Below are 13,924 nucleotides of genomic sequence, written 5' to 3' on the forward strand. Positions count from 1 at the left end.
CTTGATGAAGTATTACCTCTTGAACCGGAAAATGGCGCAACTCAAGAAAATGTTCCTGAGGTAACTGCACCAACTAGAGAGGAAGTAAATGATAATGATCAAGATACTTCTGATCAAGCTCCTACTGAAATTCGAAGGTTCACAAGGACACGTTCCACACCAGAGTGGTACGGCAACCCTGTCTTGGAAATCATGTTGTTAGACAATAGTGAACCTTCGAACTATGAAGAAGCGATGGCGGGCCCGGATTCGGCAAATGGCTAGAAGCCATGAAATCCGAGATAGGATCCATGTATGAAAACGAAGTATGGACTTTGACTGACTTGCCTGTAGAACGGCGAGCCATAGAAAATAAATGGATCTTTAAGAAGAAGACAGAGGCGGATGGTAATGTGACCATCTATAAAGCTCGGCTTGTCGCTAAGGGTTATCGACAAGTTCAAGGGGTTGACTACGATGAGACTTTCTCACCGGTAGCGAAGCTGAAGTCCGTCCGAATCATGTTAGCAATTGCCGCATTTTATGATTATGAAATTTGGCAAATGGACGTCAAAACGACATTCCTTAATGGTTTCCTTAAGGAAGAATTGTATATGATGCAGCCGGAAGGTTTTGTCGATCCTAAGAATGCTGACAAGGTGTGCAAGCTCCAACGCTCGATTAATGGGCTGGTGCAAGCATCTCGGAGTTGGAACATTCGTTTTGATGAGATGATCAAAGCGTTTGGGTTCACACAGACTTATGGAGAAGCCTGTGTTTACAAGAAAGTGAGTGGGAGCTCTGTAACATTTCTCATACTATATGTAGATGACATACTTTTGATGGGAAATGATATAGAACTTTTGGACAGCATTAAGGCCTACTTGAATAAGAGTTTTTCAATGAAGGACCTTGGAGAAGCTGCTTATATATTAGGCATCAAGATCTATAGGGATAGATCGAGACGCCTCATAGGTCTTTCACAAAGCACATATCTTGATAAGATTTTGAAGAAGTTCAAAATGGATCAGTCCAAGAAAGGGTTCTTGCCTGTTTTACTAGGTGTGAAATTGAGCTCAGCTCAATGTCCGACCACGGCAGAAGATATAGAAGAGATGAGTGTCATCCCCTATGCCTCAGCCATAGGTTCTATTATGTATGCCATGTTGTGTACCAGACCTGATGTAAACCTTGCCGTAAGTTTGGTAGGAAGGTACCAAAGTAATCCCGGCAAGGAACACTGGACAGCGGTCAAGAATATCCTGAAGTACCTGAAAAGGAGTAAGGGAATGTTTCTCGTTTATGGAGGTGACGAAGAGCTCGTCGTAAAGGGTTACGTCGACGCTAGCTTCGACACAGATCTGGATGACTCTAAGTCACAGACCGGATACGTGTATATTTTGAATGGTGGGGCAGTAAGCTGGTGCAGTTGCAAGCAGAGCGTCGTGGCAGGATCTACATGTGAAGCGGAGTACATGGCAGCCTCGGAGGCAGCACATGAAGCAATATGGGTGAAGGAGTTCATCACCGACCTAGGAGTCATACCCAATGCGTCGGGGCCGATCAAGCTCTTCTGTGACAACACTGGAGCTATTGCACTTGCCAAGGAGCCCAGGTTTCACAAGAAGACAAGGCACATCAAGCGTCGCTTCAACTCCATTCGTGAAAATGTTCAAGATGGAGACATAGAGATTTGTAAAATACATACGGACCTGAATGTAGCGGATCCGTTGACTAAACCTCTCCCTAGAGCAAAACATGATCAACACCGGAATTCCATGGGTGTTCGATTCATCACAATGTAACTAGATTATTGACTCTAGTGCAAGTGGGAGACTGTTGGAAATATGCCCTAGAGGCAATAATAAAAGCATTATTATTATATTTCTTTGTTCATGATAATTGTCTTTATTCATGCTATAATTGTATTATCCGGAAATCGTAATACATGTGTGAATAACAGACACCAACATGTCCCTAGTAAGCCTCTAGTTGACTAGCTCGTTGATCAATAGATAGTCATTGTTTCTTGGCTATGGACATTGGATGTCATTGATAATGGGATCACATCATTAGGATAATGATGTGATGGACAAGACCCAATCCTAAGCATAGCGTGAGATCGTGTAGTTCATTTGCTAGAGCTTTTCTAATGTCAAGTATCTTTTCCTTTGACCATGAGATCGTGTAACTCCCGGATACCGTAGGAGTGCTTTGGGTGTATCAGACGTCACAACGTAACTGGGTGACTATAAAGGTGCATTACAGGTATCTCCGAAAGTGTCTGTTGGGTTGACACGGATCGAGACTGGGATTTGTCACTCCGTATGACGGAGAGATATCACTGGGCCCACTCGGTAATGCATCATCATAATGAGCTCAAAGTGACCAAGTGTCTGGTCACGGGATCATGCATTACGGTACGAGTAAAGTGACTTGCCGGTAACGAGATTGAACGAGGTATTGGGATACCGACGATCGAATCTCGGACAAGTAACATATCGATTGACAAAGGGAATTGCATACGGGGTTGATTAAATCCTCGAGATCGTGGTTCATCCGATGAGATCATCGTGGAGCATGTGGGAGCCAACATGGGTATCCAGATCCTGCTGTTGGTTATTGACCGGAGAGCGATCTCGGTCATGTCTACATGTCTCCCGAACCCGTAGGGTCTACACACTTAAGGTTCAGTGACGCTAGGGTTGTAGGGATATGTATATGCAGTAACCCGAATGTTGTTCAGAGTCCCGGATGAGATCCCGGACGTCGCGAGGAGTTCCAGAATGGTCCGGAGGTAAAGAATTATATATGGGAAGTCCTGTTTCGGGCATCGGGACAAGTTTCGGGGTTATCGGTATTGTACCGGGACCACCGGAAGGGTCCCGGGGGCCCACCGGGTGGGGACACCTGCCCCGGGGGGCCACATGGGCTGTAGGGGGTGCGCCTTGGCCTGCATGGGCCAAGGGCACCAGCCCCAAAAGCCCATGCGCCTAGGGTTCCACTTGAGGGAAGAGTCCAAGTGGTGGAAGGCACCTCTAGGTGCCTTGGGGGGGAGGGAAACCCCCCTTGGCCGCCGCCCCCTAGGAGATTGGATCTCCTAGGGCCGGCCACCCCCCCTTGGCCCTCCTATATATAGTGGGGGAGAGGAGGGACTTCATATCCTTGGCCTTTGGTTGCCTCCTTCTCCCTCTCCAACACTTCCTCCTCCTCCATAGTGCTTAGCGAAGCTCTGCCGGAGTACTGCAGCTCCATCAACACCACGCCGTCGTGCTGCTGCTGGTGCCATCACCCTCAACCTCTCCTCCCCCCCTTGCTGGATCAAGAAGGAGGAGACGTGGCTGTTCCGTACGTGTGTTGAACGCGGAGGTGCCGTCCGTTCGGTGCTAGGATCTCCGGTGATTTGGATCACGTCGTGTTCGACTACATCATCCACGTTCTTTGAACGCTTCCGCTCGCGATCTACAAGGTACGTAGATGCATCTAATGACTCGTTGCTAGATGAACTCATAGATGGATCTTGGTGAAACCGTAGGAAAATTTTTGTTTTCTGCAACGTTCCCCAATAATAATAACCTTGGTAACCTCATAAATGTCATATATTTAGTTTATTTCCCTCCAAAATGACATAATAAGCTTACTTAGCTCCAAAATGACCCATTTTACCTAAGTTAGCTCCAAAATGACCTAAGTTAGCTCTAATATTCTAAGTTAGCTCTAATATGCTTAGTTACCTAGGTTAGCTCAATAATGACCTATACTTAGCTTACTTATGTCAAAAATGGCATAATATGCTTAGCTAACTTAAAAATGTCATAATTACCTAGATTAGCTCAATAATGACCTATACTTAGCTTATTTAGCTCATTTATGACATAATTAGCTTACTTGGGTCAAAAATGGCATGATAACCTTGGTAAGCTCATAAATGTCGTATACTTAGCTTAGTTAGGTAAACAAAATGACATCATAACCTTGGTAACCTCGTAAATGTCATATACTTATTCTACTACTACTACTTCTTCTTCTTCTTCTTCTTCTTCTTCTTCTAACTTTTTTATTTCCCATTTTGCATATTTCATTCACTTCACGGAAGCTTACTTTGATGGAGTGCTTGTTTTTATTTTCTGTTTTTATTTTGTATCGATGAACAATGTGGAACTTGCTACCTATGGATGAAAGTATTGTAGTATGGATGAAACTATGTATGTATGGATGAAACTTATGTATTGGTTATCTCATACTCCCTCCGTTCCAAAATAGATGATCCAACTTTGTACTAAAGTTAGTACAAAATTGAGTCATCTATTTTAGAACGGAGGGAGTATATTTGATGTGAAACTTATATATATATATATATATATATATATATATATATATATATATATATATATATATATATGCAAAATTCTAAATATACTAAATCTATCTAGGTTTGATTTATCCTGTTTTTTTTACTTTTTTCAATCAGTGAAAACCTATCCAATTGGAGGCTGCCACGTTATATAGTAGGGGATCTGGTTGTATGCGTTTTGGGTGGCTTGAGCGATTTTACCTGAGATCGGGGACATTCCTTTTGTTTGTCGTTTCTGCATGAACGGTTTGACTGCGTTTCCGTAATTCGTGTGGACGTTTCCGGATGGGTGTGCATGCCTACCGTTCTGTTTTGTTCTGCCACGTCGTTGATTTTTTTTTTTGGCGTGCTGGATTTCTCAGGTTAGTCGGTTGCCGCTTCAGTAATACTAGACCCACGAAGGGTTACGTAATTGTTTTACGTACAGGCTGACTTGTAAGATTAGGATTGGAAGTGGGGGTGAAGAGCCCCACCCCACTGAAAATCAGGGCGCGATTAGGATTAGGATTTGGCAAGTTATGTAACCCTTCGTAGGAGTTTACGTAGGTTTAGCATTTTCGTTGCCGCTTATAGGGCAGTTTCTCGAGCGATGATAGGTCAAGCAGTTTCTGGACGATGATAGGTCGGCCGCCGCTTACGGGTGTATAAATACTCATCGACTCGAGCACGCTCCCACCTCCCCTCCCACCTCTAGCTTTGCAGTTGCGTGCTCCTACATGGATCCCGTGCGGTTTGCCATAGCGTCGCCACTCTTTCTGGCGGCGGCCGTGGTGACAGCCGCCGACGACGCACACCTGCTGGACGACCGACTTCAAGGCGGCGCTGCCTAACCAGGCGTCGCTCGACGGCTGGACCGCGCGCGACGGCGCCTGCAGGTTCCCCGACGCGGTGTGCAGGGGCGACCGCCTCACGTCGCTCTCGCCCTCCGCCGTCCTGCTCAATACCGACATCCGCACTATCGCGGCCACCATGCTGCAGCTCAGCGCGTCGAGAGGCGGCGGCCAACGTCAGCGATGCGCTCGCGGCGGCGGCCGGCGGCTGGTGCGGCAGCAAGCTCGAGGTGCTCAACCTCTCCGGAAATCCCGTGCTGCGCGGTTCCATCGCCAACGTGGCCGCGCCCTCCGGCTACTGCAGTCAGTTGAATCTGTTCGGTGATGCAGTTGGTGCAGACAAGGACGCTGGCGGTGGCGGGCAGGGGTTTGCGGCCCTGGACGGCTGGATGGTGGGTGCCGGCCTCGGGTCTGTCCGGTGGCTGGGCCTCGCCTGAAATAAGTTCCTCCGGCGGCCTCTCGGACTTCACCAACTGCTCCGGGCTGTAGTACCTTGACCTGTCCGGCAACCTCATCGGCTGCGATGTGGCCGCCAGGGCGCTCTCCGGCTGCCGCAGTCTTAGAGCGCTCAACCTCTCCAGCAACCATCTCGCCGGCGCGTTTCTGCCGAACATCGCTGGCCCTGTGTGTAGTCCTCGCCTCTCCGTCCGCGGAGACCGGAGGCCATGGTGGCGAGCCGCCTCGGCATGGTGTCGCAGCACGAGCGGCGGAGAGCGCGGCCTCGCTGTTGGTTCCTTAGCTCGACATGACGGTTGCAGCATGTTTCTCGCGCCCGCCCAGACTGCAGGTGATCCACCTACAGCCTGCGTCGTCACCATGGGGAACTATCGCCTCAGTGGTGTCCAAGATCGGCAAGGTAAAGACCAATCGTTAATCCATCTTGGAAGAATGAGGGGTAGAATCTTGGGAGTAAATCTGACTGGGCATTTAATTGGACAGTACGTCAATCCTGGGGACACGATCGACTAGATGAAGAAGCTGTTGGAGAGAATCTGGCGACTGCAGGAGCCGAGCCGGATATGTCGCTGGGTAGTCGCCGGTGATGGGGCGGTCAGCGGAGGACGCGTGCTTTATACATGCCCAATTCTTTCTTCTGGTCTAGCTCCTCACCGTCGCCCGGCTGGACGTCATACTTAGTTTTGTGCCGTATGGTGGTTGCTCTCTGGTTGGTTCATCATGTGCTGATTCCTCTTTTCAATTCTGGTTGGTATGCTTTTGGTTCTTTGTGCAGATCTCTGTTTTTATTTGTCGGTTTTTGCTCTCTTTGCTTGATTAGGATCGTATTGATGTTCGTCGGTGGCCGCTGTAAAATTGTGGTATGACGCTGTTGATTTTGTGCTGGTATAAGCATGTTTTGTCTTCTGGATTTTTTTTCCATCCAATTTCTGATTTTTGCTTTTTGCAGGAAGGCTGGTTTTTCAATTTGGTCCGCTGTGCCGAACACTGTCGGTCTGGTGGTTATTATATAAAGCTGAATATACACCCCAACCTGAACTATCTCTATTGCACAGAAAAATTCATCATAATCACTACATCAACTGCTAATTCTCTTCATGGGATCACCACTTCTATCAAGTGGAATCAACCGAGCCGTTGCTTTAGATGGAGGCAGCAGCTATTACTACCAAACCTTGAAAAGCAATTGGAAACAACCCCCAACCTTCTCCGACAGTAGTAGAGGTAATTTATAGCCTTGGTAATCCTCAGATTAAGCAAGCAGAGTATCAGATTACTAGAGGATGAAAACGATATGGCGCGAACCAAGAAGAGAGAAGTCAAATGTCAGCGGGAAAATCAAAAAGAGGTTTGTCAGATATCTTTTACGTATACAACAAATACATCTTATTTGGTACTTAAATGTAGTAGTGTTGTTTTTGCTTTTTTACCAGTTATTAAGTAGCCAGGGAGCTGTGTACGCATGAAGGTTCAAAACGGACTAAGCTATGTGCTACAAGCAAGAAAGGACCAGCTTAGTTCTACACTGTAGCTTGAGTGCTTTGTATGCACAAGTAAAGCTGTGTACTGTAATAAGAAAAACTTACCACTCTATTTGGATTTATCCAGTTCTCTTGACCTATTGTATAATATAACCAAGTTTGCATAGATGCAACTGGGACATAGTTGAAATTGTGTACTGTAATAGTATGATAGACTTGGTGCTCTACTTAAATGTACGCAGTGCTCTCCGTCTGTAATGTAATGTATAACTAATCGTACACACATGATGACATGTCCAGCGATCTAGCTTTTTCACTTACTAAAAAGCTGATCAAAGTAAAGTATTCTTTTTCTATTCTTTTTCTACGTATGTAGCATTGATTATGGCTGTTACATGTTCGAGATACTCCTACCTCTGATAGGGGCCAGCGAGCCACGGCAGACACGGTGGCAACAGCAGTAGCGAACTAGCGTCGGCCAGTTCAGTTGCGTCCGTAGCACACTCAGAATTGTATGAATGAAATTGTGAGACTTTGTCCTTATATGTCAAGAACTTTGGGATTACATTTAAGCAGAATTGGTCTAATGCATGTATGCCACCTTTGTTCTGATGATGTTAGGTTTGTTTTTCTTCCCATCCAGTAAATGATTGGCTGTCCATGCTTTTCTTAATAATATAGTTTTTTATATGGGAGGTGCTCTATTTTTGAAATAATCTACAAATACTCCTTTACACATGGAAGGTTTACTGCCGAACAATAGAATTATTAAGCTAATGTTGCCGTGGGAAACATTACTATTTAGCCAAATATTTCACTTTCATGATATAGGTACTTATTGGTCACTTAGCAATGCAACTTTTACCAAAATCATATACCAAGTCACTTTTGATCTCACCGTGGCGAGCATTTTGAAATTTCTTTGTTAGAACTGAGATAAAATATGGTCTAAGTGTTGGACAGGAATACAATGTCATGTTGATTAAGCAATCCCGGCAACATGCTAAACTAACATGACCTCGAAGTAATCAGTGAAGCCTCTCTTTTGTGATTTGTGATCGTTACTATTTCAGCAAGGTGCTAAACTGCCTATGTGTCTTTCGCAATTTTTGTAGTACACATTGACTTATTTGTTTGTTACTGAAAAAATGCATACAACAAAGATAGCATGTACAAACACCACGTATCAACGACGTGTCCCGTCAATGCGTCATGTCGAAATATATTGCGTGTTAGCAATGGAGTTTGTAATATATTATGCTCATAATGTTGGGTTGCCCTGCGCACGGCAACGCTATTGAAATGGTAATGTATGCTTCTCATCTAGCAAGATGTAGCACTCATGGTGATAATAAATGTATCTTTTTCATGTTATTTAATAGCAAGATGCCCGTGCTACGCTACGGAGCGAGTCACAAAAGATCTGGTGAACAATGTTTATCAATAAGTGGAGCCTACTAAACAATAAAAGATGCACCAACATATCAATCAAAGTGATGCCATATTGTTGCTAAGTAGATATCGAGCAAAATCAAACATATGGTTTCCGGCCGATGAACCCTGTCATCCAACCCAAATATTTTCTTCTCAACTTTCACCTTGCAGAAGACTTGTTGTTCTCCCTACCTAGCTTTCTCATTGCTCTCGGCAGAGAACATGCGGAAGATGAAAAATACGTCCACACACATTTGGCAATTGCGACGACGCCAACCAGCTTTTATTGAAGACATGCTTTTGTAGTATATTTAGACAAAGGAAAAAAAAATAGACATCACTTGCATACATTTTGTATGGGGCAATGAAACAAAATGCTAGTAAAAGATGCTCCTGAATCATATGTATATAGAAGGGGTGAGTGCGCATATACGTACGTACAAAACTATTAGTACTGGATTAATTGTAACTTTCTTACATCTGGATGTAGCTTGAAAGATTGGATGTGGAGCTACCAAGCAAAGAAAGGCGCTGATGACAAACAGACTTGCTGTAGGCAGCCTCCGATTTTTTTTTCAATCAGAGAGAGTAATAAAGACAGCTACTAAAAACAATTCAAACACACGTATGAATACTTTTACAAAATAGTAATCGTGAATGCTAAAGCAAGTGTCTAAGTTGTCTTTCTGAAAGTCCTCTCCACTGGGAGCAGACATGCTTCTCCACATATGCACAATCTGAAGTCAATACATGAATTGGACATAGAGAAACATAACATATAACTAACGCAGAAGTAACACTTCTCTCATAAAGGAAGTAATGCAGAATTAACAAAACAAACGCTGCAACCACAACATTTTTCAGTGACAATTTACTCGCTGCATCTATCAAGGATGAAAATGATACAATAGGCATGTGGTACAACTACAGTCCGCCACACAGAGGTAAATCCTAATTATTTTCTCTCTAGGGCATAAGCCAACAATAATGAATGACAATAGTGCTGCTGTACTTGGGTGCTCGCGATGAAATTACATCTATTGGCAGCAAGGACACAAATAAATAGAACTTGCCGGAGTGCATTACTTGTATTAGGAATTTAAACAGAGATCATCCACCTAAATACTGAACAACCTGACAATATAATTACTCATGCATGAGCTTTTACATGGTCAAGCATGTCAAGCATACAAGCTTTCTCTAAAGGTATTTACAGATTTGTACTTCGATTATCCGAAACTTTAATTATGTGCATGAAACTTATCTCCGTGCAACAATAAGCTGCTCGTATCTGTTAGAGCACAGAACAACAACAACCAACAATTATAGAAGAGAACCTAATGATCTATTTACTACTGTGATCCAAATTCTGAGCATAGGCAAGAAAAAATATAGAAGTATAAGCAGAAATCCATGCTGTTGTTCGACATCTCTCTACTCCTATAAAAATGCGAGTTGGTGATGATGGTGTGTCTGCCTTTCGGCGATATGTACCGTCGGATCTGTAATCTAAGGCCGATATTGTGACTGAGATGTGCAGCAACCGAAACACCATGGTCTCTGCCTCTCTGGAGGTTTCTCTTTCCCTCGTGAAACATATTCTTCTAGAACCCCTCCCAATTTTCACGTTGTTGGCCCTTCCGCTCTACTCCCCGGCGACCGCCGGAGTTGAGTTGGACGGAGTGTCACGTCCCTTGTACAGATTAGTTGTAGTTACGATCTCAATAAAGCAGATTTGGATTTGATATTTCCCCGGCGTCACTCTTTCGTTCTGGATCTGGCGTGCAGCGGTGCAGGCTGTTGGAGAAGGAGACATGGAGGTGGTTGCTGCCGTATCCATGTTTGACCTCGACGCGGGCGCGAAGACCCGGTTGGCCATGGGGCACGCGGATCGGGATGACAAGGTTCGGCGGCTCCGGGCGCTCAGACATGGGCACCGGTCGCGCTCTTGCTGCGCGCACGCTCCGATGTTCAATTTGTTGTCCTCCGTCTTGTCTGGTAGCACGGCTGGTGCGGGACGAAGGAATACGACAGCCTTCTGGCGGGTCGCTCATCCAGTACAACACCCCGCCGACGCAGGCGAGCAGCGTGTCGTCCGCCACTGGTAGGGGCGGCGGCGGCACCGCGTACTCCAGGGAGTGGTACATGAAGTCGTCGCACTGCAGCACCGAGCACAGCTGCACACCGCGAAGTACTCGCGAGCAGGGCCGACCCTGAGGGCACTCCGCGCGCGCAGTCTCCTCGGCCTCTACTCATTCTCTTCCCCGAGATTGGCGGAAAATCAGGCAGGTCCACGGCGCCTCGTCCGCCTAGTCTAATTGTGATTTTTGGCTGTTGGCGTGATTAATGGAAGAACATAATGCAGTTTGCAGATCCCGTCTCTCCTTTTACAGGCTTTTCTGGTTGTTCATTTGTTCGTGAAGGCAAGGTCTTGCGTGAAGGTCAACCTCCTACATCGCTGTGTCAGGCACTCTGATTGCTCAGAGTTAGAAAAGAGGAACGCAGATTTTTGTCCGTGAACTGTAAGCAGCAACAAGATCTTGCAATTTCTAATTTTGTTTTCTAGCCATCTACGTGATTCAGGTGCCTGGTTCCATGCCCTCCTTTGCATTTTTTTTAGTTCAATCAGCAGCGTTCTTAGTTTCTTCTATCATATGTTTGTGTGCTAATTCCATGCCTTGCTCCAGTAACTAACAAGACTGCTCTTAATTTACCAAGATGTCATCTAGAATGTATCCATCTGCTAATGACTTGATGGAGTCATAGAAATGAGCTATTGACACTTTTTTAGAACAGATGCAACTGCTTGTAATTCTGAATAATTAGCTTTAGTTACTGTTAAAAACAACCTGTGAAAAATTAAGGATGATAATAATTTGAGTGGGTACGAAAGTGTACCGAATTTACCTGATATTCCGAATATAAGTGTCGATGGACAAAAGCGAACAACTTTTACCTTTAATGTTTATGATCTTGTTTTTTCATACTCTAGATCATAATGCAACGTAGATTATAGTGTACTGAGTATTTTTTTCTTTTGCAAAAAATAGTAATATGAATACTCAATGCAACATAGATTATAGTGTACTGAGTTTTTTTTGTGCAAAAAATAGTAATATGAATACGCATATGTTTATGTGGCGTCAGGGCCTCTTTGTGTTACCTTGCCCTGGGCCCCCGAAATTTCTTGACCGGCCCTGCTCACGAGCCGAAATCCCAGGAGGCTGGAGTGGTAGATGATCTCACGCGATAGTGGGTTGAAAGTGAGGTAGACGCTCGTGCCACAGGTTTTGAACGCGTGCTGCCGGTCGGCTCCTTGTGTCCTCCAGTGACTTCCATTGAGGTAGGTGATGGAATCATGTACCTAGGGTAGGGTCACAGACCTGATGTAAGTACCCTGCCCAAGGACACCCTTAGAAGAGATCACCTTCCAGTCGACCTACGAGGGACTCACTCGACTGACTTGAAGGACTCGACCACGAAGACTCACTCGACCGCCAGAAGGTCAAGAGGCACTCTGCACTGCAACGGTCTGTAATTAAGTAGACTTTATGATAGTAAAGACACTTTATGCGGGGCGTTACCAGTAACGCCCCGGACTTAATGTACCTTAAACCCTTCATTAGTGGGTTGGCTGGGGTCCTGGCGCACTCTATATAAGCCACCCCCTCCACAGGCAGAGGGGTTAGGCACCCTGTAATCCATATACCCATAATCCACTCGACCGCCTCCGGGCTCCGAGACGTAGGGCTTTTACTTCCTCCGAGAAGGGCCTGAACTCGTACATCTCTTGTGTTTACAACCTCTCCATAGCTAGGACCTTGCCTCTCCATACCTACCCCCACTCTACTGTCAGACTTGGATCCACGACAGTTGGCGCCCACCGTGGGGCAGGTGTTTTAGCGATTTTGTGGAGAAGTTGCGATTCTTCCGAGTACTTTCATCATGGTAGCTGCTGGAGTTTTGGTCGAGGGTCGAGAGATTCGTCTCGGTGCTCTCACCTTCGTCGCCGACGACTCCGCCTGGCTCCAGGAGGATCCACTCGACGTCGATGCGCTCCCCGTCCGCGGTGCGACGCATTTTCGTGCATGTGTCCGCGGCGTTCTGCTGCGGCAACCATCGACCCCATATCGGTCGACTCCCCTATCGACCACCCTCCCGGTCTCCCGCCAGCGCGAGCGCTCGGGTCGGTCGAGGCTTCAGCGGTGGGTGAGACACGCGGTGGCTCGCCAGACGGCCACCACCCAAGTTGCGACAATCGAGCCCGACGAATCTCTCTACGGCCTGTTCAATCTGTCGACTGGCTCCGTAGAGACTGCATCCGAATGCGATAGCAGTGATCCCGCGGCGGAAATCCTGATGGTCGACGGGCCTCGCAGCCCCCCTGGCTTCGCCCGTGATGGTGGGGTAGGTGACGGAGGCGACCCCGCACGAGACCACGAAGAGTACCAGCCCGAGCCACTCGACCCTCTGCAAAGAGAGGAACTTCGCCGCAGGAACATGGATGCCCTGCATACTCCCATCGCAGGAGAAACCCCCGAGGCTCGCGCCTTGGAGGAGGCACGTTTGGCCAATTTGGCCGAACGCGCTCGCCTGGAGAATCTTCAGCGAGCACTCGACGAGCACGCGCGGCAACGAGTTCCCGACGCCAATCGACATCAACTCTTCCCGCCGACTCAGGTATATCGAACCCCAATCCAGAATTTAGCAGCTGCGACCCGTATAGCAGAGTCCATCCAGCCCTCTCAGTCGGAAGCTGGCAGAGGCTTGATGCAGATCAGGGATCTGCTCCGGGCAGCAGGAGATCAGAATTCAGCCGTGTTGCAGTCGCGCAACAGAATTCACAGTCGATCCGTCGCTGCGAATACGGTTCAGTCGGCTCACAGTCCCAGATCACCTCCGCGGCGTGAAGGGCGCGAGAATCGGCGAGACCAATATGGAGACCGACACGACCGAGATGATAGGCGTCGAGTGCCCACTTCCCCTCCGAGGGGTGGGTCTTACGCTCCTCGGCAGCAAGATGACAGACCTCAGCTCAGTGCGGGGCGAAGAGTTCCAGTCGACCCCAGAGAACCAGGCTTCGACGCGCGATCCATTATCGTGCAAGGCTTGGTCGACCGGAACAGAGCCCATCGAGGTGGACTCGACAGAGATGCGCCCACGAGCAGTCGAGTGCACGTTTCTGGTCCGGAATGTTTCAGCAGAGCTATCAGAGCCGCAGTGATTCCTCCCAATTTCAGGTTGGCAACAGGAGTCAGCAAGTTCACCGGTGAGTCTAAGCCTGTAACTTGGCTTGAGGACTACCGAGTGGCGGTTCAGATTGGTGATGGGAATGACGAGGTGGCCATGAAGCATTTGCCCCTCATGTTGGAAGGTTCTGCCAGAGCGTG

At 47.0% G+C, this 13,924-nt stretch overlaps 2 long non-coding RNA genes across 2 annotated transcripts; both read left to right on the forward strand.

Moving 5' to 3' along the window:
- The first annotated feature begins 4,926 nt into the window (after positions 1-4,926).
- LOC119326066 lies at positions 4,927-6,961 on the forward strand. Its single transcript, XR_005157796.1, has 4 exons — positions 4,927-6,019; positions 6,103-6,328; positions 6,440-6,479; positions 6,569-6,961. It is a non-coding gene; the product is annotated as an uncharacterized LOC119326066 (long non-coding RNA).
- Positions 6,962-10,100: 3,139 nt separating this feature from the next.
- Positions 10,101-11,331, forward strand: LOC119324189. Its single transcript, XR_005156804.1, has 2 exons — positions 10,101-10,823; positions 10,928-11,331. It is a non-coding gene; the product is annotated as an uncharacterized LOC119324189 (long non-coding RNA).
- Positions 11,332-13,924: the final 2,593 nt, after the last annotated feature.

Source organism: Triticum dicoccoides, chromosome 6B (genome assembly GCF_002162155.2).
Source record: "Triticum dicoccoides isolate Atlit2015 ecotype Zavitan chromosome 6B, WEW_v2.0, whole genome shotgun sequence".
NCBI classification, from domain to species: Eukaryota; Viridiplantae; Streptophyta; class Magnoliopsida; order Poales; family Poaceae; genus Triticum; species Triticum dicoccoides.